This window comes from Lissotriton vulgaris, chromosome 8 (genome assembly GCF_964263255.1).
Source record: "Lissotriton vulgaris chromosome 8, aLisVul1.2, whole genome shotgun sequence".
Taxonomy (NCBI): domain Eukaryota; kingdom Metazoa; phylum Chordata; class Amphibia; order Caudata; family Salamandridae; genus Lissotriton; species Lissotriton vulgaris.
This window is the reverse complement of record NC_141696.1, coordinates 715,667,477-715,694,979: the sequence shown is the minus strand read 5'-3', so window position 1 is coordinate 715,694,979 and position 27,503 is coordinate 715,667,477. Positions and strand designations below refer to the sequence as shown.

The following is a 27,503-nucleotide window of genomic DNA, read 5'->3' as shown; positions in this document are numbered from 1 at the left end:
TAAAATCAACAGTCACACCTCTTAAACTACTTTTATTACTGACTGGGGTGTGCACGGTTGAAGTAAAAAGGCTGGTAGCTTAATGTCGCATACCACTACCTGCAACCGACATGTTTCACTGCCCAATCACCTTTATGGCAGATTCATCAGGGTTAATACTCTGTTGCTGCACCCACTTCTGACATCTTTTAAACAGGAAGCCTTATTCAGCTATGCTCCCTCGTACCAGCTGAAAAAAGCAATTATCCGCCTGGTTGTCGGATGTCATATCAACCGTACCAACTGGATTCAGGGGCGTTGTATCGTCCCAGGTTGGTATGGTTGGTCCGCAATGTTAGCATGGCCTTCACACGCGTGCCTTTTCTGTTTTCTGCGCTGCCAAGAGCCTGCATAGAGTCTCTTAGGTATGATTTGCGCAGATGCTGCGGGAGAAAGGCTTGTGAACAGGAAACATGAGGTTTGGAAGAGAGGGTTGTGTATAGAGAAGGCCATTCATTTTCAGTTAGGTCTTTTTCTTGGTAGGGCACAGACACTTTACTTTGTGTTTACCTACACTTACAAATCCCCCCCTCCGCCCCCCCCCCCACACACTCTATGCTTTCTCTAGAGTTGTTTACAAAGTTTGGGGGTTGGGATGCGGCTGAGTGAATAGAAAATAAAGTGATTTGCTATTATGACCAAAAAATGTATCCTTATCTTAAATCCTTGCAAACCCACGAAGAGAGCAGGCTTTATAGCAGTGTTTCTTTGTTTTTTTTTTTAATTTGTTCGGGAAAGATGCTTTTGGGTATATGGGCGCCCACCCAATCACAAATGCATGCACACGCTCTCTCCGGGTGAAGTCACATAACCTGTTATTGATGGGTACTGAAGTGAGAACGAGACATTTTTGCTGAATACTGGATTAACAAGTGGTGAGTGATGCATGAAGCAGTTTGTCACATGGAGTTCAGTACTACCATGCGTGTCTATTCCCACAAGTCTGGAGTACAGAATTTAGCAGCAAGCACTGGTGCTTCTTTCAGATTTGCAGTAAGTCAACCAAGGAGATCGTAAAGAGGTTGGAAAGCATGTTATAAACCTGAATAGAGTGATGTATTTCCTTAGTATATATGTATGTAAGTATAGGTCTTTATACAACGAAGACCTGGCTTGGAAGCTAGGACGGGCAGTGTCCTTCCAGAGGAGGGCAGAGATAATGGGTTGCTAAATCAGGATGAGGTGGTCTTTGTCCATTTCTTTTCTGAAGTGCAGTAGTGTTAGAACAAGCCCAGTGTGGGGTTGGATGGTATCATGGGCCCATAGCATGAAATTACTTGACTGCCTTTGTGTTTTTGATCTCTCCACCTCCTGTCTTAGAGCCAAGCAATGTCTAGACTTCTTGTATGTGAAAACAATCCAGGATGGTAATTTATTATAACAGGTCAGGTGGTGCAGTGTGTGTCACACCATTGGGTGTAATGCTGCTGGTGTATCAGATGACATGGGCCTGCAGGAATAACCTGTGTAGATCCTTTAGATTGACAGCAAAATAGCCAGGTGTCTTTTGACCTTTGAAGAGCCTTGGTGTGGAAGACATGACTGAGGGATGTCAACATTGAGTCAAGGATGCCAGTGAGTAGTGGGCATCTACTGTCCAGGTAGGAGCGGACCGCAGATGGATCAATGCTTCTGGATCTATTTCTAGTGCAGAGAAGTGATAACTAAAACTTCTGTGATTGGGTCTTCTTGGCGACACAAGTATTGGAGGAAACGCTGCTGTTGATGATGCGCTGGAAGATTTGGCCACGTCGTGCGTTGGTATGGAAAGTTTGTACTAGTTTTAGGCTAACCTGTTTCTGTTAATGATGATATTCAATTCTGTCTTAGTTGGATTAGGCACCAGGAAGACTTTTGAAATCCATATTTGGATAAAGGCAATTAATTCTGTTACGCAACAGATACTCTCAACTGACAATATGTTCAAATAAATTGTGTGTTGCTGACTTATTTTTAGGTCAAGCCTGAGCAGCTCATGCGCTTCTGTGTGAGTCGTGCTGTACTGGAGTATGTACTTGAAGCTCCGCCCACTCTCCTCCCATATTTGTCATTTGCTTTTGTCATTGTCATTTGTAAATGCTGCCTTATGATTCGTTATTACACTTGTTAGTCCCTCCTTAGTACCGCCTTGTCTTCATTTGTAACCTCCCATGAGGCTTGCCCTTTTACTTCTGTTGTTACATGGTACTTCTTCTTTAGTCTATAAGCACTATTTTCTTTAATGAGTTTCTCTTACTGCAGGAGGGTCTCTCATGTGGCAGTTGTGATCACCGGCTTGTTTATTTAACTCAAAGCAAACGGGGAACTCTTCAGGGACCATGGAAGACAGAAGGGGGCAACTCAGGGATGCCTTTAAGCATTTGAAATGTAATAGATCTCACATTTGCCAGAGTTTAAGCTATTGGCATTGTAAATGACAATGCCTTTTATTTATATTTTAAAAACCAAAACATATTTAAAAGGCATTGTCATTTACAATGCCAAAAGCTCAAACTTGCATAAATGCGAGAACTATTACATTGCAGATGCTTGTTATACTTTGACGCCCTAGTTGCTGTGGAGGCATCCAAGAGGATCCATGTGGGAAAGGTGAACTCTTCATGAGAGAGGATTGGTCGCAGTTGTTGGTACGTTTCAACCCACAGGAAGTTTTGGGGATCTGATTGTGGACGTTTGAAGGAATTGGAGAGGAAGATGTTGAAGCAGTGAAATACAAATCCCAAGATGATGGAGATGATGTTTATTAGCATATACTGCCCAGAAGTTTGGAAGGCTGCCGAGATGCCCAGTGGCATCAGGAGACAAGGGTCACTATGATAAGTAGCTCTTCATGGACCAATTGGGTTTCGCTATCTCAATGCTGCACTGTAATTATATGACAAAACTGATAGTTTTGTATATAGTGATTGGACGAGTTGATTTTGCATTTGAATGACCGCTTCTTTCTCAAGTATCTTCCTATAGAAGAGGTCTGTCAGGGAACATATCCTGTTTTGCGTGCTTCAGGAAGATGCCTTTACAAAATAAGCATATGGTATATAGGAGGACGACAGCTTGATGTGTGGTAATCTTGAGGGGAGTGATGATGTCTGGGAGGTAAGCATGGGCGAATTTTGCGAATCTCGCGTTCGCGAATTTTGCGGATTTGCGAACTCGCAATCCGCAAAATCCGCGAATTCCCGCGAATTTGCGGATTTTTTTTTTTTGTGTTCGCCCGTGTTTCTGCCAGTTCGCGAGGGTTTTTACAATTTCGCAATTTGCGAACTTACCTGTCGGGTCGCAAGTTTTGCGAACTTGTTGTTTCTACGTGTCCAGCCTGTTTGGGACACTCTTCTTCATCACTGCCACTCTCTGTCACCACTGCCACTCTCTGACTACTCATGCCACCCTCTGGCCCACCCATGCCACCCTCTGTTTCATCACCACACCCTCTGGTTGTCCAGTGTACATTATTTTCGGCAAAGCAAAGCACACCTTCCCTGCCTCAAGTGACCTGAATTAATTTGGGGCTGATTAATGTGTCACAGAATATTTTTTTAGCTGGCACCTGCTTCCTTAGTGCGCCCTGATTAGTGATCTTTTGCACTTGCTAAGTGCTTTCATTGTTACAAAATTAGTTACAACACCTGCCCTGCCCCAACTGACAATAATGAATTAGGGGCTGATTAATGGATTTTAACTTCCAGCCTGGCTCCTGCTTGTCTCCCTTAGCTGTAATTCAGGACCTTTGTGGCATATGTGTAACTATTCTGAGGTTCAGAGCAGGGTCACATAATAGTTGCAACTGGCAACTGAACTCTGGAGGGGCCCCTCAGGAAGCACTACAGGAAATGGCTACTAATGATGAGCCTGAACTTTTGAACCTGGTAAGTAGTTTCAGTTTTGCTAAGATCGTATTTCTGCAATTTAGCACTTATTCGCGGGGCGCGAAGTTGTACTGGGAAGCCGCGAACTCACGCGAACAGTGCGAGCAGTGCGAGCAAAATCCGCTGCTCGCGGATTTGCGGATTTTGCGGGAGATTCGCGAATCTCGCGGATTGCGAATTTCCCGAAAATCCGCAAAATCCGCGAGCGAAACGGATTCCGCCCATGCTTACTGGGAGGTTATTGATGGTGTGTGTCTTCAATGTATTGCACAGGGGCACCCTGTGATATGGTATGGGTGGGGTGATGGATGTTTATACAGACTTGTCAATAAGTTTTACAACCTCTGTAAGGTTTAAACGGTGCCATGTACCAATACAATACATCGAAGACCTCACAGGTGCTCCCAGTGCAGATCTACTTTGTGTGTAATATGTTTGGTGTCACCAAACTGTATTATAAGGCTCTAGCATCTTAAGTCAGACATAATGAGTTAATACATTTATCATAAGATGTCCTTTTTGATGGATTAGCAGCTGTGGCCTTACTTATTGAGGGTCCCTTAAACCAGTAACACTGCCCAAGAGAAGGCCTCTACTTTAGCAGTTACTTGTTATCTTGTCATAAAGCTCCTCACGCTTGTAATGTGAAGGTGAATGAATGTTTTGTTGATAACTTACAACTGATTAGTAAGGGACCAAGTATCGCATAAACCTATAACTAGGTGATTGCAATGAAAAATTCTACCACACCTTGCTGTGTTCAGTCTTTTTGCAAAGTCCTTTTTAATGTCCCCCATTACAGTGAGCATTATGTCAGCTGTTTTTTAAATTCACCCCCCTTCTAAAATCATCCACTCTTATAATTACAATTCTACAGTCATACAAATGACACCAAATTCTCAATTAAACTGCGACCCAAAAAAGAAAATCCACCGCTATCTTCCTGTTTTCTGTAAAATTTTCTTTTGTCCTCATATCCCCAATGTCTGCTAAACCAGTCCTTAGTGTGTGCCCTATTCCAACCTCAAGCTGGCTGCAATCAGAACTCCGGCCCTGCTGATCCAGTCCTAACAGTTTCCTGGTTACTGGTTTCACACAAGTGTAATCATAGGACAGCTCCTTAAGACGTTAGAGTTCCACACAATCTTTGGGAATCATCCCAGATCCCACTACTAGAGCCCCCAGCGCCAATGTCCATTTTGCAGATGCTTCTGACTGCCTGCAGCCAATCAATCCCCTTGGGGTCATGGGGTTTGTCCACCACTTACAGATATCTCTCCTGGCTAAAAGCATCAAATAAATCAAATAAAAAAACAAAATTGTTATTGTTATTGTTATTTTTGATTTGTAACGCGCCCAATCACCTGCAGGCCTCTCTTAGCTGCCGATAGGGGCTGACTAGGGCAATCTTCCTACTCCATCAGTACCAGTGTTGACCTTAGAGTAACACTTCCCTTTCAAGATTCAAATACCTCCATCTGTCATCTTGGGTGGCTGCCAATGCACAGGAGATTGGTGGAATCTGGGAATTTGATTCGAAACTTCAGGACGAGGCCTCTAGGAAAAGAGTAGTTGCCGATTGGTATTGGATTTTCCTAGAAACGGAGGATAGGAACCTGAAGGCAGCATACTCGATATGAGAAGAAGATATCCAGATGATGGACCCACTACAAATGTAGCAACTTTCTCTAAAAATACTTTCTAAGGTGGTCAAACCCGCCAATCTGAAACTGAATCATTTCTTTACAATTAACAGGTTGTACTGGTCGCCCAAGAAGTTAACCAAGTTTATATCTGAACCGATTCCAAGATGCTGTAGATGCGGCATATTAAGAGCCGACGATCTACATATGTTTTTGAATGCCCACAATTACAGGTGTACTGTGTTTGGGTTGAGTATTACTTTAAGCCCACCACTATCTTCCTTATCTTCGTGTCTACAAAACATTGATCAGTGAATGGCCAGTAACCATCGGAAAAGAAATACTAACTGAAACTGAAGTAATTGTTTTTGGCCCCAGTGTACACCTGTAGAATCATGGTCTCAGCAGACAAATAATCACCCAACAGAAATACACGAAAATCACATTAAGTTAAGATGTATCTTTCATCCTCCATCACAAGAGTGTTCCAGCTATGGTATTTTAATTTAAAGGCTTTGAAGCAATTTTCTTGACTTCTACTATTGTTTTGACAGTGGAACCATCTACGTTGTAATACACAAATAGTGTGTGTAACTCAGCCTTCACAAATATGCCTTATCCTGACCTCAGAAAGTAAATAAATCATTAGCAACATCTTACTAAATCAGCCTTTCTATTTAAAATGACTGCCAGTGGCCAAAACTCAAATTTATAAACCCTGTTGTGTTACTTGCTGGACCTTCTATGATCAAAGCCTGCCTTTCCAAATCCAAAGTTCGTATTACTTTATTCCTGGCCACAACTTCTGCTGCCCACAGGGTCTTTTGACCTTAGCTCACCCCCCCAATCAAGAGACACCACTCAGGAAGACTCACTTTTGTCTTCCTAAGCAATGCGTCAGCGGTCCCATTCACCAGTTAGCATAGATAATCCCTTAATTCACTTTAATGGATTTGGGCCTTTTTAGTGGGACCAGCTTCAAGATGACTTTATTGTGTGAACGATGCACTTTAATCATTGTATTCACATATTATAAATATATATATATCTTTTTTTTATAAACTTTATTTTTCATTTTTCAAAAAGAAGAACAAATTGTAAATGATACAGCATATAGGAGCATGCCGATGGTGTGATTGGCAATACTTGGTACAGGTGATAGCATCAGAGGTAATAAGGCACAATAGGGATACATAATCATTCGGAAGTATAACACAGTGAGACTTAAGCATGGGACACACCAATGACACCAGGCCACTTTTTGCTGGAATCACCTTTCTTGCCTCCCATCGTGATTAGGATAGTCTTCCACATCCAAGCGCTGCCCCCACTCTCAAGCGTATCAAGAGAGGAGGGCTCTCCCTCCGCCAACCCATAAGTACACATTTCCTGCCAAATAATCAAGTTGTCCTGCAGCTTCTCGTCCCTGCGGGTAAGTTTCATATGGACTACTTTGGCTAGAGACCACTCTCGTACGCCTCTAAGCCAGACCGACACTTCCGGGGCTCTCTGTCCCATCCATGTGATGGCCACCCTGCGCCTAGCTAGCACAAGCATCAATTGTAGCAACGTATATGGGAGTTTCCTGTTCTTGGGCTTCCTAATCGATGCAAGCAGGCAATACAAAGGTTCCAGTTGCATCGAAAACCCAGTGGCTGCACTAATCCTGCCAACTACCTCCGCCCAAAACTGCCTGACAGCTGAGCACTCCCAGGTCAAGTGTAGAAAGCCCGCCTTCCCTATGCCGCATCTGGGACATCTATCATCCCTTTCACATGAAATGCGTTTTAATGATATGGGGGTAGGTAGGTGCGATGCAAGAAGTTAAAACGCGTTAGTTTAAATCTGGCACTACAGGAGACAGTGCGTGTGAGGGAGCCTATGTATGCCCACTGTTTCTCCGCCAACTGGGGGCCTAGATCCCCTTCCCAAGAAGCGCTGGACGGCGGCACTGGGGGAGCGAAGTATTCACATATTATATTAACGAATATTTGCAACAGAGCATATTTTGACCTAAAATAAAAATGTAATCCGATCTGTCCCTGTAAGCAGGAGCGTATTTGAGCACAGACAATTTCAATAAGTCATGGGTTACATTTATCTGTGGTCTACTTACTTACTTGAATGTCACATCAGAAAAAAATTACCTAAAATGATCAAAGTCTATCTACTGGATAAGCCCTTATTCCAGTCAGTACTAACCTTAAATACCTACTTCAGATCAGCAATAAAGCATATTTTTATCTGCTTCCTGCATACAGCCTGTGTCTTCAAGTCCATAGCACTTCAATGTGATGCCCACAGCGCACTGGCCAAGGTGGAGTGCGTCACACAGTATGGTCTGAGAATCTAACAACAAAGTGCCCTGGTGGCGGTGACATATACAAGGCCCCTTGAATCATACAGGTACATTAGTTTGGGTCTGAAAGTGAGATAGGCAATTCAAAAAATACAACGAATGACTGAGACAGCGCTTACATTTTTTTTTACTGATAATTCCAAAGTACGGAAAAACATTTTGTCCTTCCGCATAATATATGTAAATGAATTCAGATATATTTTCCTGCAAGATCGTTTGTAGTGTCTTTTGTTATGCCATGATTGCTTTATGAATTGGTGGAATGGTATCCCTTAGTTATTTTTCATTCAAGTCCTCAGACTCAAGTAATTTTATTGTTTAGGTTAGTGTAGTCATTTAACATACATGGAATGTGAAATGAAACAACTGTAAAACAAGTCTGAATAGTTTAGTATCACAAAGCCAATCGTACAGGTGCTGGGCCTATAAAATAATTTCAAACTGATTAATTACCACCGTGCTATGTATTGTTATTAGCCATGTTCATTAATTAAGAGCTCTAAAATCTGGGCACTTCAATAATTCATACATAATTGATACAAGAAAATGTGTATTTGAATAACTAGGGTGTACAACAACAGAAGATTAGAAGAAGCAGCAGAGAGAGAACACATGTGCCTCCTTCATAGTTCATGTCATATACGTATTAAAAGAGTTTACAAAACTACTCTGTAAGGTGTATTTACAGCAGGGCAAATTAAAAAAGGATGCTTAAAGCTTTCGTGCCTATAAAGGACACATGATAATTTTTAACGGTGCAAAGATAGTTCTGGAGCTAATATTTGTAAATGATGTAGCATCAAAGGTAAAATTGTTCTGCAAGTATTTTTACCAACGTAGCCTAACAGTTTTCCAAGTAAAATTCCTATTGCGGGGGCTTACACCTAGAAATCCTCATTAAAATTCACCACTGTAATTTGGTTACTGAGAATTTTAATTAATTGAAAACTCAGCCTACTTGTTGTCTCTCAAATAGCATGGAGGTCGCATTTATAAAAACACTCGCAGATCTTAAGAATCCACAAAGTATTAGTGCTTTTAGTCCACCCCTGAAAAAAGATGTGGAAATTGACTTCACAGTGTAAACATACGTCTAAAGCAATTTCTCAGCCAAGATACATGCTTTTGTCTTCTCAACTTCCAGTCTCTCAAGTTCCTGTGCGGTGCAAAGGGGCAGTACTACAGTTTTTGTCAATGACACATAACCGGACAACAACTTTACCGGCCCTGAATGGAGTACCATTATAAAATATTAGGCGTGCCTTTAGCCATATAGACTTTTAATGTCGGGAAGTAGAAATGCTTTCTATAAGCAAATCACATTCAGGTAGCCAGTTCTAGCCCACGCAAAATGGTTTGCAGACTTTAAGGAAGAGATTAAACTAAAACCAAGACAATGGTTGTCCAAAACCCACTCAATTGAATATTGATACCTATAATTCCACTCTTAACAAAGGCTGTCTTCTCTCAGAATCCACCATTTTGTTTTTAACCACATTGATTTTCAAGCCTTTCTCCTCCTGTGTTAATCCATCTTATTTATGAGGGACTTTAATCCAATAGCTATTCTGTTGCAAAGAGCAGAATCCTTTGAGTAACACACAATGCTAATTTACAGTTTATTTCATGTGAAGGGAAAACCGCGGACAGATTCATGTTTATGTTGTACATCTGATAAAGACTGAAGAGGAGGCTGAGAATCGCAACCCTACTATCGACCCCACTCTATTCCAGTAGCCATTGATATTCATTGGCTCCAATTTTTCAACTTCACTTGAATAGATGTTTCTAAAGATATAGTAATCTGTAAGGACAGTAATCCGTTCTCAATTCCCTATCCTTCCATGTTAAACCATATTCAATTATAGACAAGTCAATCCAATGTCCTAATCTTTAAAGCAACAGTTGAGATCTTCTAGTGTTTTCAATATCATCTGCTTTATCAGAATTGACTGTGCTAGAATGTTGCTGGGACCCTTTGCAGCCTTCAGATAACAAGATTGAGTTTTGGGGATTAATGCCTTTTTTCAGCAGCCTGTTCATTTATACTGTCAAAGAATACATGGACAAACTATGTTGTTACAACCTATAGTAATGTAATTGGGACTGTAGAATCCAAACGATGAAGATGCTAAATCAAACCAAGTCGGATTCAACAATGGAATTGAAATTGAGTATCCTCGATCAGATTCACGTTTAACCAGGTCTATGGCTGACCAGAAGGGGAGGGGGCATAGTTAGGGGACAGACATATTTGTTATTAAAAGAGAGTGTTGTGACAAGTAAATTTTGTCTGCGGGACAACATAAGTCTCATATAGTTAGTAATGGGATGGAAAAGCTGGACAAGGATATTATGCGCCTCTATCACACGGTACCAAAATGAGTGTTTTATCTTCTTAACTGAATGTTTCTTACTTCCCAAATATCACTTTAGGAAATATTTAGAGTTTTGAAATATTTATTGTTGACGCTCTCTTTCTTTAAGTACTCGAGTTTACATTTGTGTTCCTTTGCAATGGCTTGATCATATTTCCGCTCCTGGGATTTTTAGAGAATAGCTTCAAAAAATTGATTTTCATTTCATGTTCATTTCTAGACTATTTACTAATATGTATTATGAACTTTTTTTCAAACATATTTTATTGTATTTTTAAAGCAAAGAAGTCACATGTAAAATATAGCCATACAGCCTGGTTCAAGTAAACATAATATTAGACAGTGAGCACCTTATATGAACACTCGTGTCTAGCCTGCAACTTGTTGGATATACTCCAGGCGATACAGTAATCTTATACAAACGATCTGGTAGAGCGAACAACCGAAAAAGAAAACTAAACATAAAAAGTTGTTTTAAACCCCCGTCCCAACCCCGGCTGCCACCACAAATCGATGTCTTTGTAAACTGTGCTCTATTGAGTGGGATCGTCTTGTGCATTTGGAGGCCTAAGAGAGGTCATGTTACGTTGTGTAATTATGCCCTTGGGGATAGATGGGATCCACAAGTGTGTAGGCACTGTTGCCCTCTAAGAGGTGTGTGAAGTTTAATATCCTAGGGTACAGCCCCAACCCAAGGTCTATACAATGTTGAAGAGCTACTTCCTGCTAGGGGGGTGGAGCGTGCATGCCTTGTCATGTATGTGGTGGATATTATTCACTATGAAGTATGAAGTGTTATCCAGGAACTGATAACATCCCTTAGGGCACCCTAATCACATTCTGGAATCAGCCCAAGAGTTCATTCAACCATTGAATCGACAAGAGATCCTCAACAAACCCAGACAAAAATCCAAAAACGACCGCATGGTCGTAGTTTCCAAGTATTCTAATGTAAGCACTAGCTACAAAAACATTGTATTGAAACATTGGCCACTTTTACAGCTGGAGCCAGACTTCAAAGACATATTCAAGTCTTTACCCCTGTTCGCTTACACCAGGGGAAAAAATATAGGTGAAATCCTCAAACAACCTAAAAAACCGGATCTCCAACATCGTGGTACGAAACCTTGCAATAACTGCAATAATTGTAACAACATAATACCTGGCATTGACATAACACATCCCATGAAAGGTTACAAAATTCATTTGCAAGTAACGGCAACATGTGACACCAACAATTGTATTTATCTTCTCAAATGTCCGTGTGGCAAAACGTATGTTGGGAAGACCGAGAGAAAGATAAAAATCCGTTTAAATGAACACAAGTCGAACATTCGCACTGTCAATCAAAAGTCTACCATAGCGACCCATTTTCATGAAATGAAACACACAATTTCCCAGCTGAAATACATGATCCTGGAAGTTGTCAACAAAACAGAAGGAAGAGACAATAACAAACAATTACTTCAAAGGGAAAATCACTGGATATACAGACTTCAGTCCATGAGACCGTTTGGTCTTAACGAACGCATTGAATTTTCATGTTATCTGTAAATGTTCATGTTATTTGTAAATACATTTCATTGTCATCCCCTTCGGGGACCCATAGTTCTGGACACCCTCCTTGTTGTCTTACCTCAGTAACCTGTGCGATCAACACTTCTGTGTTATCATTTTTACATTTCATTATTATTATTGTTTTTTCTTCTGTAATTTTTTCTTCTGTAATACATTTATTATCCTTTTGATTGGGGCTAAGTCACCGCTCTATCCATTCTATCAGTATTATTTTCATTAATCTCGTCTTCCACCGTGGTGCTTTACTCTACCCTTGGTCTACACACCTTCCCCGTCAGTCTTTTCTCGCATTCTATACCACGTGACTAATCTGAGCTCTTCATCTAACCACTTCCGCGTCTCCCGCGGTAACCGCTTCATGGAGTTTCACTAACCTGGCGTGTATCCACTTGCATTCTTTTCCGGTAAGCTTTTACGAGCATGAATTTAATTCACCTAAGTTCCGCAACGCATATACTTTCCAGCTGGCCGAATCAGCATTATTGTTATTGATTTTTTATTTAATAGGATGCACACTCGTCAGCCTTTCACTCGGTTTTTGGTTTTACCCGGCACTTAGTCACTAACATCACACGCGGTAATTTTCATCTATTTGGTCACCACATGACCTGTGTTATTTATGTCCGTTCAGCACAGATAACTTAGGTTTGGTTATGTTGTTCTTTTATAGATGCTCCCCGACGAAGGACTAAGGTCCGAAATGCATTGGAGCTATAAGTGTTTATGTGGATTACAATGACTGGATTCAAAATGTGATGCAACATTTATTTGAATTTCACACCATGGATTAAAAAACTTTTTTCGAATTTGAACATTTTACCTTGGTTCTTTAAACAGCGAAGGCAAGAATCGCCTATTAGTGTGCCCTAAGGGATGTTATCAGTTCCTGGATAACACTTCATACTTCATGGTTTTACTCGTCCACGGGGCAGAGGACGACACCTGGGAGCACCTACCTTAACACAAAAACTTAGGTTTCTAAAGACATTTCAACCATAGCTGTGCACTGGTCTCCAAATCTTGATTGGATATTATTCACTGCCATCTTGGGACTTAAATGTCTCAACTGCATCATCCCAGACTAGAGAAATAGGCCGTTTACGTAGACCTCGATATTATTCTCTGCATAATGCATAACTTTCAGCCGTGCCCAACGTATGAGCTCGTCTCGCTAGCACGATGCGAGGGGCGCCCAGGAGGATATCCAACATCTGGTAATCTGACGCTGGACCAGGAGGAGTGCCAAGTCCACAAACCTTGCTATGGTTTTAAAATTCTTAGTATGAAAAGGATGAGAGGGACCCCTTGTCCTACACAAGGGAATAGGGTACTCTCAACCAGTAAAAATGTAGCTTTTCTCTTTATTCGTCACACACTCAATATGAAGGATACACATACAAACTTAGAATAAATTGTGGAACTTTCACTATATAACCGCACAGATATTCATTCAAGTCCCTTGTTCCCTTCAACAGAATCAACCCTTAATCCACTATTAACACACATTCTTTCAGGAGGAAAAATAAGGAAGAAACCTCAATGAGTCAGATGAAAATAGGAGCCCTGCAGTTTGACCAGTGGGACGATTGGGGTACTTACAGAGTTTTATCAAGTTGAGTGAAGCTAGTGGACCTGTAGATACTGAAATATATTTTACTTGGTCGCATTAGCAATAATTGATACACGAATATGTCCATTTGAATGACAAATTGTACTGTCTAATATTTGTCTCTCTCTTTTTTGATTTATCCCTTTTCTCTTTATTTGGATTTGTGATTTTAGATCTGTGCTGTGACAGTTTTTTATTGTTAGAGACGTTTTATTTGTGTAAAGTTTTATGAAATGTCATGTTTTTTTAATTTCATCTGTCAGAATTATGTGTAATCAAATTGTATAATGTATTCATGTATAGTTCTTTATGGCTCCTATTTTCATCTGACTCATTGAGGTGTTTTTCCCTATTTTTCCTCCTGAGAGACTGTGTTAATAGTGGATTAAGGGTTGATTGTGTTGAAGGGAACAAGGGACTTGAATGAATCTCTGTGCGGCTATATAGTGAAAGTACCCCAATTTGTTCTCAGTTTGTATGTGTATCCTTCATATAGAGTGTGTGACGAACAAGGGAAAAGATACATTTTTACTCTAAAATTCTTAGGCCTGGGTAGAGGCCCAAGAGGCAGTGTTCAACACTATCCCAGGGGTAACGCCTGTAAGCGTCAATAGAGTGCTACGTATATCCACCCAGTAAGGAGTCAGTGAAGGGTATGCCCATAACATACCCTACAGATCTGCGGAGCCCGCTTGACATCTAGGGCAGTTGGGTGATGCTGCAGGGTACTTTTGTGAAGTTTTAAAAGTGTTAAATAAAATTGTATTATGAACATATTGGAAGCTATTTCTTTTTTATCTATTTATTGCAATCTAATTAGCAGTTATGAGTGAAGGTTACTCACAATTCAGATAGGCCTAGAGGAGTAGGTGTCAAGGGTCCAGTGGAAGGTAGAATATGGAGTGCTTTCTTTTCCCAAGCATGCACACAAGTCACACGAGTGCTGGGTGGAGCTTGTTAATAGTTGTGATTTGAATATTCATAAGCAGGCCCATTTGAAATATTTTAGATTTTGATGTGTTGCTATAAGTGCTAGGCGTGCAAGAGCTGGTGCTCACTGAGAGTGATTCACAGCAGGAGAACAATTGGTGTGAGTCTCGAACTTCTGTATGTTACTGCCGGCAGACACCCACACTCAACGACTCCTTCTTGAACGTAGGAAAGGTACACTTGGTGGTTAAAGCCCCTGCGAGACTATCAAACTTACCCTTCTATTTAACTCAGTCAGTCATTACTATATTTGTATCATTCGTGTTTATTGGCTGATCGTACAGCGCTCCAATACTTTTGTCAGGCCGTGCTAAAAAATACTTGAGTAAAAATACCCTGTACCCTTTGACCATTTCCCATTGAAGTAACAATAGGTGTCCACAAAGCTGGATCTGGCCGTCTGTATTGCCTGGTATGAAGTGATGTCTATGGAAGACAGACTCAGGTATTCCGTCAGGATAGTTCTGCTGAAGTGTCATAGCAGGCGCGCCTGTCACTGCAGTACTTGGAACTCCGTTCATTGTACAAGTGAGCCGTAAAGAGAACAGTCCAGTGCTGGAAATTTGTTAATTAGTGGTGTTTTTGTTTTCTCTTACAATCCATTTATAATATTCATCTCTAAGTCTACTAACTCAGTCATAGCTTCCCTTTCTCTTTCTAGGGTCCTGTCAGGTCATAATACTTCTTCCGCTTACGAAAGTGCTCCCAGTTGTTTCTATACTGTCTTTGGTCCAGCAGTAAGACTGACCATATGTGTGTCAAAGCATGTTCTACGAGAGCTGTTAAAGAACCCTAGTCACTGCCCCTTAGTCGTGTCAATGTGGTAGTCACGGTGCGTGCATGGAAAAGAGAGGAAAATAAAGGGATCCGCTGTATGCTGTGGCAGTCTACCGTCGCTGGCTGATTCTGTCCTTTGTGGAAATACCTGGTACTACTCCAAGCCAATTTCTAAGGGCCATGCTCAGGGTAATCGCACTAAAGCGAGCAAGCGCGTATCATTTTCTTACCACAGGGCCTGTATATGATAGGGTGCTGTAAGAATGGACGTACGCTGCATGTCTCTACCAAACCTGATCTTTACTGACTCCCAGCGGTCTAATTCAATCGGTTTATAAGGCAGCTGCACCAAAAGACACATTGGCTACTGAAAAACATGTTTGTTTTGTGCGGCAGTTTAACACCTTAGCTGCTTTGGAACGTCCAGCTCCAGTGCTGAACGTTCCATTGCGCAGGTGCAGCTGGAACGTCCAACGGCCGACGGCAGCACTCCCGAGGTAGTGGTGCCGTCGGCCGCTGGTATAAGCGCAGCACTTAAGAGGTTAAAACCACAATGATTGTGAGATTGGCCAATTTTCAGTAGCGGTGGCCAAGCCAGAGAGTTCACGGGGAGAGCTAAGACAGAGCCGAGACAGGAGTCTCAGTTGGCTCTAAAAGCCGAATAATTGAAATAATTGTCATCTGATTCCCATCACAAAGTTTTTCGTAATATAACTGTACTAACTTGATACCCCTTGAAAATGAACCCTGGCTCTTTAAAAACTAAACACTCATTCCCAACACTTTTCATATGCTGCTTAATTTCATTATGTGTGGAAGTCTATGAACATTCCCCATCACAAATGTCATTGACTTCCATCAGGGCCATCTTACTGACAAGCTTTTTCTGAGGAAATAAATGTCTGTTTCAGACTCCAGACCACTGTTGACAGACAAACGCTTTGCCTTTGAGCTCTCAGCATGTAAACCTTTTCTAATTGTAGTCGGAGCACAAATTCGTTTTATTCGTAAGTTGTGTTTGGGTTTCGTATTTGGAGTTTGGATATAACTCCCACATTGCTTGACAGGCAATCCGGGGTGCTTCAAGTGCAGTAACAGGAGAGCAAACAAGGGTTGATGGATCAGAAGGCTGCTGTCATTGGTCAGTGTGGTTCTATTGTGTCTTCCTATCCTTATGAGACCAGGATCAAAGGCCACTAGGAGCAGGTGAGGTTTCAATCCTATGTTCCTTCTTTGGGCGTCTTGGCTGGCCTTCTTCATGACGTTCACCCTCATGGTTCTTTTTTTCTAGGTCTCACCATTTGGCTTGCAGCATCAACAATGTGAAACCCAAAACTCATGCACTGGCCCCTTATACTACCACTACCAAGAATCCTTCCTCCAAACAACATACATTTATTTATATATAGGTCATGCTATTTCCCTTCATATGGCTTTAAACGCCAAATGACATTCCTAATTATTTTGTGTTTAGGCTTCAACAGCACAGCAACTTCATTCAATGTATATTTTAAGACCTTTCTTCTTCCTTGCGCATCCGTCTGTGTTGTATTTTGTTCCCGCTCCTAGGACACATCTCAGCATATCCATACAGGCTTCTTGTGGATGTGGCTCAGCATATTGGACTCATAAAATCACTATCTGCTGCATCCTCTGATTCATACAAGAAAAAGTAAATTTTTTCCAGAAACATATCACCAAAAGGATTACGTTGGGCATAATAAATCAATGTATTTTATATTTTGTTACATAGGATACCATGTCCTACTCTCTGTGGACTGGGCACAAAAAAATCTAGACTAACCATTACAAGCAGTCAGCCGAGCACCATTTGTGTAAGCATAATACCTTAAACCTACCACGTCAAAGCCAAACAAGAAAACCAACTTTATATGACCGCCACATTTAAGAGAGAAATTACAACAAACCTACCACCAGAAAAAGCAAACAGTAAAATAAAAGGGTGGAGGAAGGAAGGGAAGGGAAAAAAGTGGAGGTGGGAAGGAAAGGTTTTAGGGGAGGGGTAAAAAACACAGAAAAAAACTATCAACAGTGGACTGCAAATTGTAGATAAACATACACCGAAAAAACTGTCCATCTCTCCTTGACGCTGGTGCAGTTCAGGCTAAACACTCGGAACAGCTGCCTCCCCCTTCATAGCAACAATTTAAATCATAAAAAATCCACAAACTTAAATCATAAACATTTTTGTAAAAAGTGTAATCGACCATCTCTAGCAAATTTGTGAACAATACATGTTGTACAATCCTATGCAGTGCTATTTTCCCTGACGCTTGTAGCAATTTCCTGTACCAGGCCATTAATGCTTTTGGTCTTCTGTTCTCCGCTTTTGACCTATGTGTAATTTATGTTAGAGCATAGTTCGGATCAATGTAATGCATAGGTGTGTTTCAAATACAGAGCTTTGATAAACACACAAAGTTAGTTATACAGTTGAGTTTGTTTCCCTACAGTTTTTTTTGTAGTTTGTCAAAATTGTCCTTATCTTTGAATATCCTGGGTCTGTCTGTTAACAAGAAATAATAGTATTTTTGGTATACTTCTGAAGCAATTATCCGTGGCTATATTGACAGACATCAATCAACAAACAATTTCCCTTTTGTGCTGCAACCTCTAAATGTCCAATACTAATCCAATAACTATGCACTGGATGCAGAGAATGTGCCAATGTTCTTAATAGCTTGTAATCTATTAAGAACATAGGTACATCCCCCCTGGTTCTTTATATTTGTATACATTTTGTATTTATTGATTTATATATTGGGAACATTTCAGAATAATCTATATGAATAAATAATTTTGAACATAAATAGGTGACAGGTGTTTACTGACAATATAGACTATAGAGTTTAATATTGTATTCTGTTCAGTGCATACTTATTGAATACTATTGGTCATTTACAGGTTGCAGCACAAAAGGGAAATTGTTTGTAGATTGGCTTACCCACCCTGCCCTTTTTGGTTTAGAAGGTTGGCTCTTTGTTCTTAGAGTTATATTGTAAGAAGAACATCTTCTTTTACCTTAGTAATATTTTTGGCCATTAATCCGGGAACGAATGAGAATCTAGTAAAACAATGTTCCATGAAAAGGTAAATAAGACGGGAAATGTTTGACACCACTGTTGAATGCCTAAAACTAACCAAAATAAGCAAAAAACACTATTATAAGATGTAAATCTTGACTTTGACGTGGTATATAATATTTCAAACACTTTTGTGTCATTTTATACGCATGTTGCAATACTCTGCCCAGATATGCTCTCATCTTATAGTGGAAGGCCTGGGAAATTTCAAACCCAGATATCTATCACACAATCCAGTATAGTAGAGATATCCTCTGACTTGATGGCCCAATCGTGTTTCGAAACTTCCTTCCAACCTCTGGACCAACTATTTCTAAAAAACATTATTTGCTGTATCTGGCAGGTACCATCTCAGTTTAATCTTCTCACAAACCATTGTGTAAAATGGGTGCAGATTAGAGAGTTTTTGATATGTGATCTCAATTACTGTCACTTAAGACATTACTTGTGTAGATTTGATGGTCATTGTGCTTATCCAAGGATCTCTAAGAGCCATCATTCCTTCCCCGACTTAAGGAGCAATGCTCTCAAGGAAACCAGTCCCATATTTCTCCAGGGTACACATTAAGGTCATTGTAAGCAGATCTCTAACTCATCAGCTTCTATGTACGTATCCTAATTCATCAGGGAGATCTGTCTACAAGGATTGCTCACCTTTACCCTTGATATATAAATGTTTATTTATTACTGGGCTTTTGTAAAGTGCTCACACAGCCATTTAACCACTGATGATATAAGACATCTATAAACTATCAAAAAGGATTCCCACATTTCAACTTGCTGCGGGCCAATACTTTATGAGTATTTTTTTTAAATAATACTGGTTAAATGTTGTTGTTAGGGCTGACCAACCAATATGTACTGACGCTTTTGGTTTACATATTTTGGTAGATATGATAGCTTTTGATCTTATTAATGCCTAGATTGGTGTAATTTAGTATCTGCATTTGAGCCCCTTTGTTGTGGTCGATAGCATGAAGTGATGTGCCTGCTTTAGCGCTGCCTTCAGAACTTGCTCTGTGCGTTTGTAAATTGTTCCTCTTTCCCACCATAATATGATTTGGTTATAAATCATATCTGACCGTTCAGTGCTATGCACACGTTCCCCTTAGACAGAAGAACGAGTCAATTGGGGTTTAGTAAAGAGGAACATTGTTTGTACCTTATCTAGTGCCTTTTTCACCATTTTCTTAACAATTTTATTGACTGCCGTAATACGTCCTCTAATAGCGGATGTGTTGTTCTTTCAGTTTCTTGAGCTTTCTTTCTGACGTGTTGTTTTATGTCTAATCAGACATCAATAATTATTTATGAATGTTTTTGGCAGAAAAATAGACTGTATTTTTTCAGTCGGATCTAGAATTACATTATGTATCAATCAACAGTTTAATAAATGCTGGGCAATTACTTGACAATATTGAGTCACAGGATACATTTTGCATATCCATTACAATGAAATAAAAAGATGCTTTCTTGGAAATCAATACGATTGAAATAGAATGTTAATGCTTTTCCCATCGAAACTATATACAAGGGATCAGCAAACGGCAATTCAAATAGGCAATTCCTTAAAGTTAATGTTGTCCGTACTCTTGTAGATGGAAAAGTGGATCCACCATAAAAGAGGAAGGTGGGAAACATATGACTAGATGGACAACGCTGCCGTGGCTCAGAGATCCTCATGTGCAATGCGGGGTAAGGCAGTCACAGTACAGGGGCTGCACAAACCCCCTAGTGGTTCACATTGAAGAAACAGATCTCGGCCATCTTTTCCCAGGCTTTTCCATGGAGCGAAGAGTCGAGGATTGATTGGGTGGTAGTAGGCAAGTTCACACACCAGGCCTGTCACTATAAATGTCTGCAGCCTACTCCACAGCATACTGGGTCTAATGCATCCTTTTCTGGCTCACATAGTTGCAATGTGTATGCACTCATTTGTGATATCATCCGTCCAGCTATTTGCGCTGGTACTGATGTTTTGATCTGGAAGAGTGTAGAAAGGCTTGTGGGTAAGATTAACTGAATTTCTACCTTATCAATATTCATGAGGCAGAATTATTTATCCAAACGCTTCCAGATGCTGAGATGGAGAGCTCCAAAGGTCATCCCGCGTATGGTTTTGAAAAATGGACAGCAGGGGTGGATGGAGCTGCCAGTTGGACGCCTTCTACCATCCGCAGTGGTCACAGTAGGCAATCGCTGAGTGGAAGCTATCCAACAAGGTCAGCCTCCATTATGCAGACGGTAACTGTCTGATAAGCGCAGTCAGTAACCATTTCATGCTCTGTGACTGCACGAGCAATCACATTGCATCTCAGTCGATTGTGAATCAAATGAGAATTGCCTCTCAGCCGCCTCCCTTTTCTTGCAATTCGCAAGGATTTGAATTGTACCTTTAATACATTGCATTTTATTTTCGTCCATGCACAGCCTGCCAGCCCGCCATGTCTGCTTGTTGAGGCGGAAAATCATTTCATATTTTGGGAAATTGTTTTGTCGTGCAGGAAGCTACCGCGACGTCGCCATTGGATGAGGGGTGTTCTGAAGTCGCCAGCCTCCGGTGACGCGTGCATGGCATGTTAATCCGGGACAGGCTCCCGATGCAACATTTTATTGTTTCACCGCACTCACTCATTCATGCGGATCTCAGTGGGGGTGGAGAGACGAGCTGGGCTGCTTCTACTTAAATATACAGTCTTCCGTTGTACAACTGAGGGGTCAAATGCTGACACGCATTGGAAACGCACTGTGCACAATCTTCTGACGTTGCAACGTCGTTCTTTTCGTGCGCAGTTCGTTGTGGCCGCCTAGGCTAGGGCCCTGCATCCGTTACGGATTTACTCTGAATTTATACACGTCATGATGTTATACACCTCAAAGCTCGAAGATGCTTGTTGTAAATGCGCGGTTTTTCATTTACAGTCTAAGGCAGCACGTTAGGTGCGTGCAGAAAATGACATAGAATGCGCATTTCCCGGTACTAATGACGCGGTAGTGTACTGTCATTTACAGCAACATATTTTCCATTGGAATGGCCACTAAATTTGCACAGATAAGCAGTTTTACTGATGAAACTAAATACCACACAAGTGTTGAGTGGAAATTGGATTTCAGCGATTATTTGAGCATCACCGAGTAAAGTGTCTCGTTTATTTTGACCCTATTTCCATCACATTTCGGAGTTGCTCTATCTGCTCTTTCCTAACTGCTGATATATTTTGAAATATTTCTAGAGTTCATGTAAAAGTTTTAAAATTCTGTAATGCGTGAAAAAAATAACATCCTACGGTCTTTTCTATCATGCTCTCTTTACCCAGCCAGCCTGTCGCCTAGTCGACTTTACCAAATCTTCTGATTTTGCAGTCAGAGAAAGTAAACACCAATTTTTATGTTAAAAAAATGAAACAGTAGTTTGTCAGAAGACACAGCCTGACTTTTGACCTATGCCTGAACACACAGCAAATGAGACAAGAGAAAACAAATTAAAGTCCTCTTCATTCCTCATTCACCTTCTGAACTCCAGCAAGGTTATTTTGGGGGTGCTGCAGCACCTCCAGCACCCCTAGTTTAACAGCACCCCTAGTTTCTGCTCCTATGCCGTTACTAAACGCCACATGACAATTAAAGCACAATGTTCCAAAAGAACTAGTAGAAATGGGAATACTCTACACAAACGTACTTTCTACCGGCGGGTGGTGAGGAAGGGGGTTGGAGGAAGACCACAGTTCCCCCATCAGGTATTTCTTGCAATTTACACTATCGAGCGTGTGGACTACTGATCTCGCTGTTTATTTTTGATTTTTGTCCCCTCTAGAAAAAACATTTTTACCCATGGATTAAGCCTTATCGTTACACCCCCAAGAAATAAAGGGGTGGGTTGTTCACTTTCCCATCTTGGAAGAGGAGCTACTGCCAGGATAATTTCCAACCATTTCCAAGGTAGGTAAGGGTCTGATTTTAGTTTGAGAATGATCACAAATGAATGTTTGTTGGCTCTCACAAGATTACAAGCCAAATCACCCCCTCTAAAGTCCACTTCCCACGCCTTCTCTGGAATTTGCTACTGCACATTTCCCCACATTCTTTGATTAAATCTGTTTTTATTGTGAACACAGCGATAAGCCTACAACCTCGTGCCGAGGCCGGCCGCGCATATGATAACTCGTGTGGCTATACCAACTGGGACGGGGAAGAAGCTTTAACACATCGCCTTGCCTACAACCCCTCGAGGGGGGCCGGCCGCGTGGCTTAAGGGTGAAATACGCAGAGGTTGGCCTCGTGCAGGTGCTTTTCTGCTTCGTGAGGGAGGCGTATGGTGAATAGCTGACTGTAATGTCACAGAAATTTAAGGCCCAACAGGGCGTAACTGCCTCGTAGTGAGGCGAAAGCCAGATTGGCAAGTAGGAAAGGAGAGAGAATCAGAGGGTAGCTAGCCTGAAAGTAAGGAGAGACAGAGAGAAGGGGCGGCGGTTTTGTGCGGCGGTTCAGGGGGCAGGGTGTGGGAGGACATGTGTAGCTGCAGCAGCGCTTGTGAGGAGAATGGTAATCAGGGGCACAGTCTGGCGGGATCCGCAGGGATGAGGGCGTCCTCAAAGAGGTGCAGAGCGCGGAGTCTAGGAGGCATATGTCGTGCGTAACTGACAGAGCAAAGGTGGTGCACTAGGGGCTCCCAGACCGCTTTGAAGCGTGTGTCCCTCGCTTGTATCCGCGCCATGAGCATTTCCATTGCCAGGACCTGCCAGAGACGCACAAACCAGGAAGCTATTGGCGGTGCCTCGGCCCGCTTCCAGTATAAAGCGATGAGTTGCTTAGCTGCGCCTAGCATTTGGAGCGTAAGGATCCAGTCGCTGCGTGTGAGCCCTAAGCGCGGAGGGTCGGACGCCAAGCAATATCGTGCTCACCTCCTCAGGTAGGGGAAAGCCCAGAACCCTTTTAATGTGGCTGAGTACCTCCTTCCAGAAGACAGCTAGGGACGGGCACGTCCACCATATATGCACAAAGTCACCAGTCGCAGATCCACACCTCCAGCACAGCGGCGAGGTGTTAGGGAACATCTTGCTAAGCCGCAGCGGGGTATAGTACCATTGAGTGAGCAACTTGTAAGCGTTTTCCCTCTGGGAGATGCTGCGGTAGATTTTGGGGATATCGCTCCACAGCCTGTTCCATTGGGAGGGTTCAATGTCTATGCCTGCTTCTAACTGCCACTGTCTCTGGTAGGGATGTGCAGGTGTTGAGGTAGGGTGTTGCAGTATGTGGTATATTTGTGAAATAAGCCTCTTCAGCCCCCCTAGGGAACGTGCCAGTTTCTCAAAGGGTGTGTATGCCCTAGTGGCCGCCTGGTACATGTCGTCGCCCATAGTCCAATGGCGTAGCTGGGCGTATTGTAGGCCAGCTGTCGATGGTATTCCGAATTCCTGCCTGCAATCCTTCCACGTTTTGGGCGAGCCTCCAAGGAAGAGGTCCCCAATGACCCTGCAGTCTCCGTATGTCCAGGTTTCAAATGCTCGAGTCCGGGAGGCCGGGGGGAAGTGCGGGTTTCCGGCAATTGGGGTGTGTGGGGATGGGAACGTAGTTAGACCTCTAGGCACCGCTATCCTGTCCCAAATATCCAGGACCGTTTTTGTCGGGACCGCCATGTACGCACTTCTGGAGCGCACCACTCGCGGAAGACAGGGTAAATCCCATATAGTACGCCCTGTGACCGCTCGGTCCATGTGGAACCAGTGCTTGCCGCTTTCACGTGCACACCATTCCACCACGAAAAGGAGATGTGCCGCCCAGTAGTAGTGTATCAAATTTGGGCATGCCAGGCCGCCTCTGTCTCTCGGTTCCATAAGGACCTTCTGGGAGAACCGGGGGTGTTTCCCGCCCCAGATGAAAGACGTGATCTCACGCTGAAGGCTCCTAATGCAATGAAGTGGGATTGGGGTGGGTAGACATTGAAAGACGTAAAGAATTCTGGGGAGGATCGACATTTTAACTGCGTTAAGGCGCCCCAGCCACGAGATCATCACGGGCTTCCACTTCCGAAGATCTGCCAGTACCTCTTTGCGGCATTCTGTCCAGTTTACCGAGGACCAAGATTCTAGATGAGGTGTCAAGTCAAGTCCCAAGTACTTGATGTGGTTCTCCGCCCATTGGTAGGGCACAGCCCCCTTCAGGAACGGGATCTCTTCCTCAGGTATGGTGAGGTTGAGCGCCCAGGATTTGGTATGGTTTATTTTAAGGCCAGATGCCCGTTCGTACAGGTAAAGCACCTCGTGAACCGCTGGGAGGGATTCGCGAGGGCGCGTAAGAGTGAGGATCAGGTCGTCTTCGAACAGCGCCACCTTGTTGTCTCTTCCCCCATGAGTTATTCCGTGGATGCTGGGGGTACGCCTTATCAGCGCCGCCAGTGGTTCTACCGCGAGGGCGAACAAGAGCTGCGAGAGTGGACACCCCTGCCTCGTGCCCCTGTGTATCGCGAGCGGCGGTGTCAGTTGGCCGTTGACCCTGATTCTGGCTTGTGGCCCTATATATGGGGCCATGATCCTCGCGATCATTTTGGGGCCGATACCGACTTTCTGGAGAATCACTTTCAGGAAGGCCCAGTCCACCCGGTCAAAGGCCTTCTCCGCGACGAGCGAGAGAAGACAGGCAGGAATGTCCCAGTGTTGCACCTTCCCACCAGATGCGCCAGCCTGCGCACATTATCGGCCCCCTGCCGGTCTCGAATGAACCCCACCTGGGCCGGGTTCACCAATTCTGGCATATACGGGTCGAGTCTTTTGGCCAGTATCTTGGTATATATCTTTAGGTCAGTGTTTAGAAGGGCGATAGGGCGGTAGGAAGCACACAGTGTAGGATCTTTCCCTGGCTTAGGTATCAAGGCGATTTCCGCCATACCCATATCGGGGGACGGGCCAGAGGTGTCTGAGAAAGAGTGATACAGCCTCAGTAGATACGGGCGAAGCCGAGTCAGGAAGATTCGGTAGAAGGTCAGCGGTAGGCCATCCGGTCCCGGGGTTTTCCCGGTGGGGAGGTCTTTGATAGCCACAGAGATCTCCTCATCAAGTATGGGTTCTTCTAGCTCAGCCGCACAGACCGGTGGCAGTGGGGTCCCATCGTAATCAGCGAGGACGGCCGCTCGTGCCTCCACTGATGTAGCTTCCTCCGCATACAGGGAGGAATAGTATGCAACAAAGGCATCCAGCTTGGCTCTTTCAGTAGTGGCACAGGTGCCATCCTGTCGTTGTACATTGGCTATATGGGCTCTAGCCGTTCGAGCCCGCAGTCTACCAGCCAGGAGGCGCCCTACCTTGTCCCCACCCTCGTAGTATTTTTGTTTAAGTGCTATCAGAGAGCGCTCCGCCTTGTTGGTGCGCAGTGTTCGGAGTTGTCCCCTAAGGTTGGCAAGGGTTCTCCTAGACGCCTGAGAGGGACAATCTCTGTCTTGGGTCTCCGTCTGTTTAATCTCGCTCGTTAAGTCGTTCTCCAGTTTAAATGCCTCCCGTCTCCTCGCTACCGCCAGGGAGGTAATGTGGCCTCGGATAGTGGCCTTAAAGGCATCCCAGACTATCGGGAAGGGCGTTTCCGAGTTATCGTTAACGGCGAAGTACGAGTCTATGGCTTCCCGGATGTTGGCAACATGCTCCGGGTCCCGGAGGACGCTCGGAGGGAGGGTCCATCGCCGCTCCCGAGGGGTGTGGACCAGCGGGTCTTGTAGTAGGAGTTCCACGTGCACATGATCCGATAGCGAGATATCTGAGATGGCGGCCTTCAGCGTATCTCGAGTCAGGTCAAGGGAGGTAAAGAGATAGTCGATACGTGAGTACGTTCTGTGAGAGTGCGAATAAAAGGTGTAGTTTCGGGATCCCGGGTTATGGTAGCGCCACGCGTCGACGAGCCCTAAGTCTGTGATCTGTGCCCTAAGAGCAGAGGACATTGCGCCCGCGCCGTTAAACGCAGCCCCCGCACGGTCCAGCTCCGGATCCCACACTAGATTGAAGTCCCCTCCCAGTATTGTATGCGGGTCGCCAGTCCTAAACTGGTCTCGCAGGAGCCTTTGGAGGTATTTATCTTGCGACTGGTTGGGTGCATATACACAACCCAGGGTGAACTGTGTGCCCCACAACTGTATCGTGGCCCGGAGGAAGCGCCCATCATTACTCTTGTAGGGTTTAGCAGGTCCCCGCTGGTAAACAACGTTTACCACAGAGTTTTTTTTTTTTTTTTATAAAGACCTTTATTGTTGATATCGCCAACCGTCAGAATAAAGAGACATTGCATTTCAACTGCACAGTTCACAACACTTCGTGAAGGCCCGGTGGGCAATTCCGTAGAGCATTATACACAGCCTGAGTGCCGGCATCCAGGAGGCCCGGCGGCGCAAGGTGATGGAACAAATCAATATACGCCAGTCTTATCGTACCCTGAAAGGCTTCAGCTGAGCAATGGGACAGTCGGCAATCATACAATTCAAGTGTAGTAGTGCGGTCTTGCAACAACAAGTAAGGGGAAGGAAAGAAAGGGAAAACCAGAAAGAAACTACCCCTAAACAACTCCAAGGCCCTCCCCGTTTGCTATCGAGTACAATGATGGAGTATCTGTTATTCATCCTATGTGAATGATGTCGTCTGTGTCCCAGGTGTGTGTTGCACCCACCCCCCACCCGAGCCGTCTTCTAGTTCTTATCGCACCCAACCCACCCTCCCCGTGTACCATCTGCGCCCTCCCTTGTCCCACTTCCTACAAGAAAAGCTTCAGTGCTCCCCCTGCGGCGGTTGTCCCAGTTCTAAATCATTCGTCAACTCCTCAGCCTGAAGTTCGTCTACCTCCGACGAGTCAGTGTCGTCCCCCTCCCCCTTTAGTAGGTGTTCCTTGTAGAGGTCCCAGAAGGATTTCGGCCTGCTCTTGGGCGGCAGCAGCTCGCTGTACAATTCCGTTTGGGTGCAGCAGTATTGGAGGTCCCTAAGCCATCTCGTTTTGGTGGGGAGTGGCCCGCGCATCCAGCACGTTGCCACGACCCTCCTGGCCAACAGCAACGCTACATCCACTATCCTGCGCAACGAAGGGGCCAGCGGTTTGGAGAAGCCCAGCAGTGCGAGCGCTGGGGATCTCTGCAGTGGCTCTCCCAAAATCCTGCCCAGCTCCGCAAAGACCTCCTCCCAGAAGGAGCTCA

The 27,503-nt window shown here is 43.5% G+C and overlaps 1 protein-coding gene across 2 annotated transcripts in view; it reads left to right on the top strand.

Moving 5' to 3' along the window:
- Positions 1 to 27,503, top strand: part of SH3KBP1 (SH3 domain containing kinase binding protein 1) — a 1,359,457-nt gene that overhangs the window by 276,844 nt on the left and 1,055,110 nt on the right. The gene's annotated exons all lie outside the window — the stretch shown is intronic.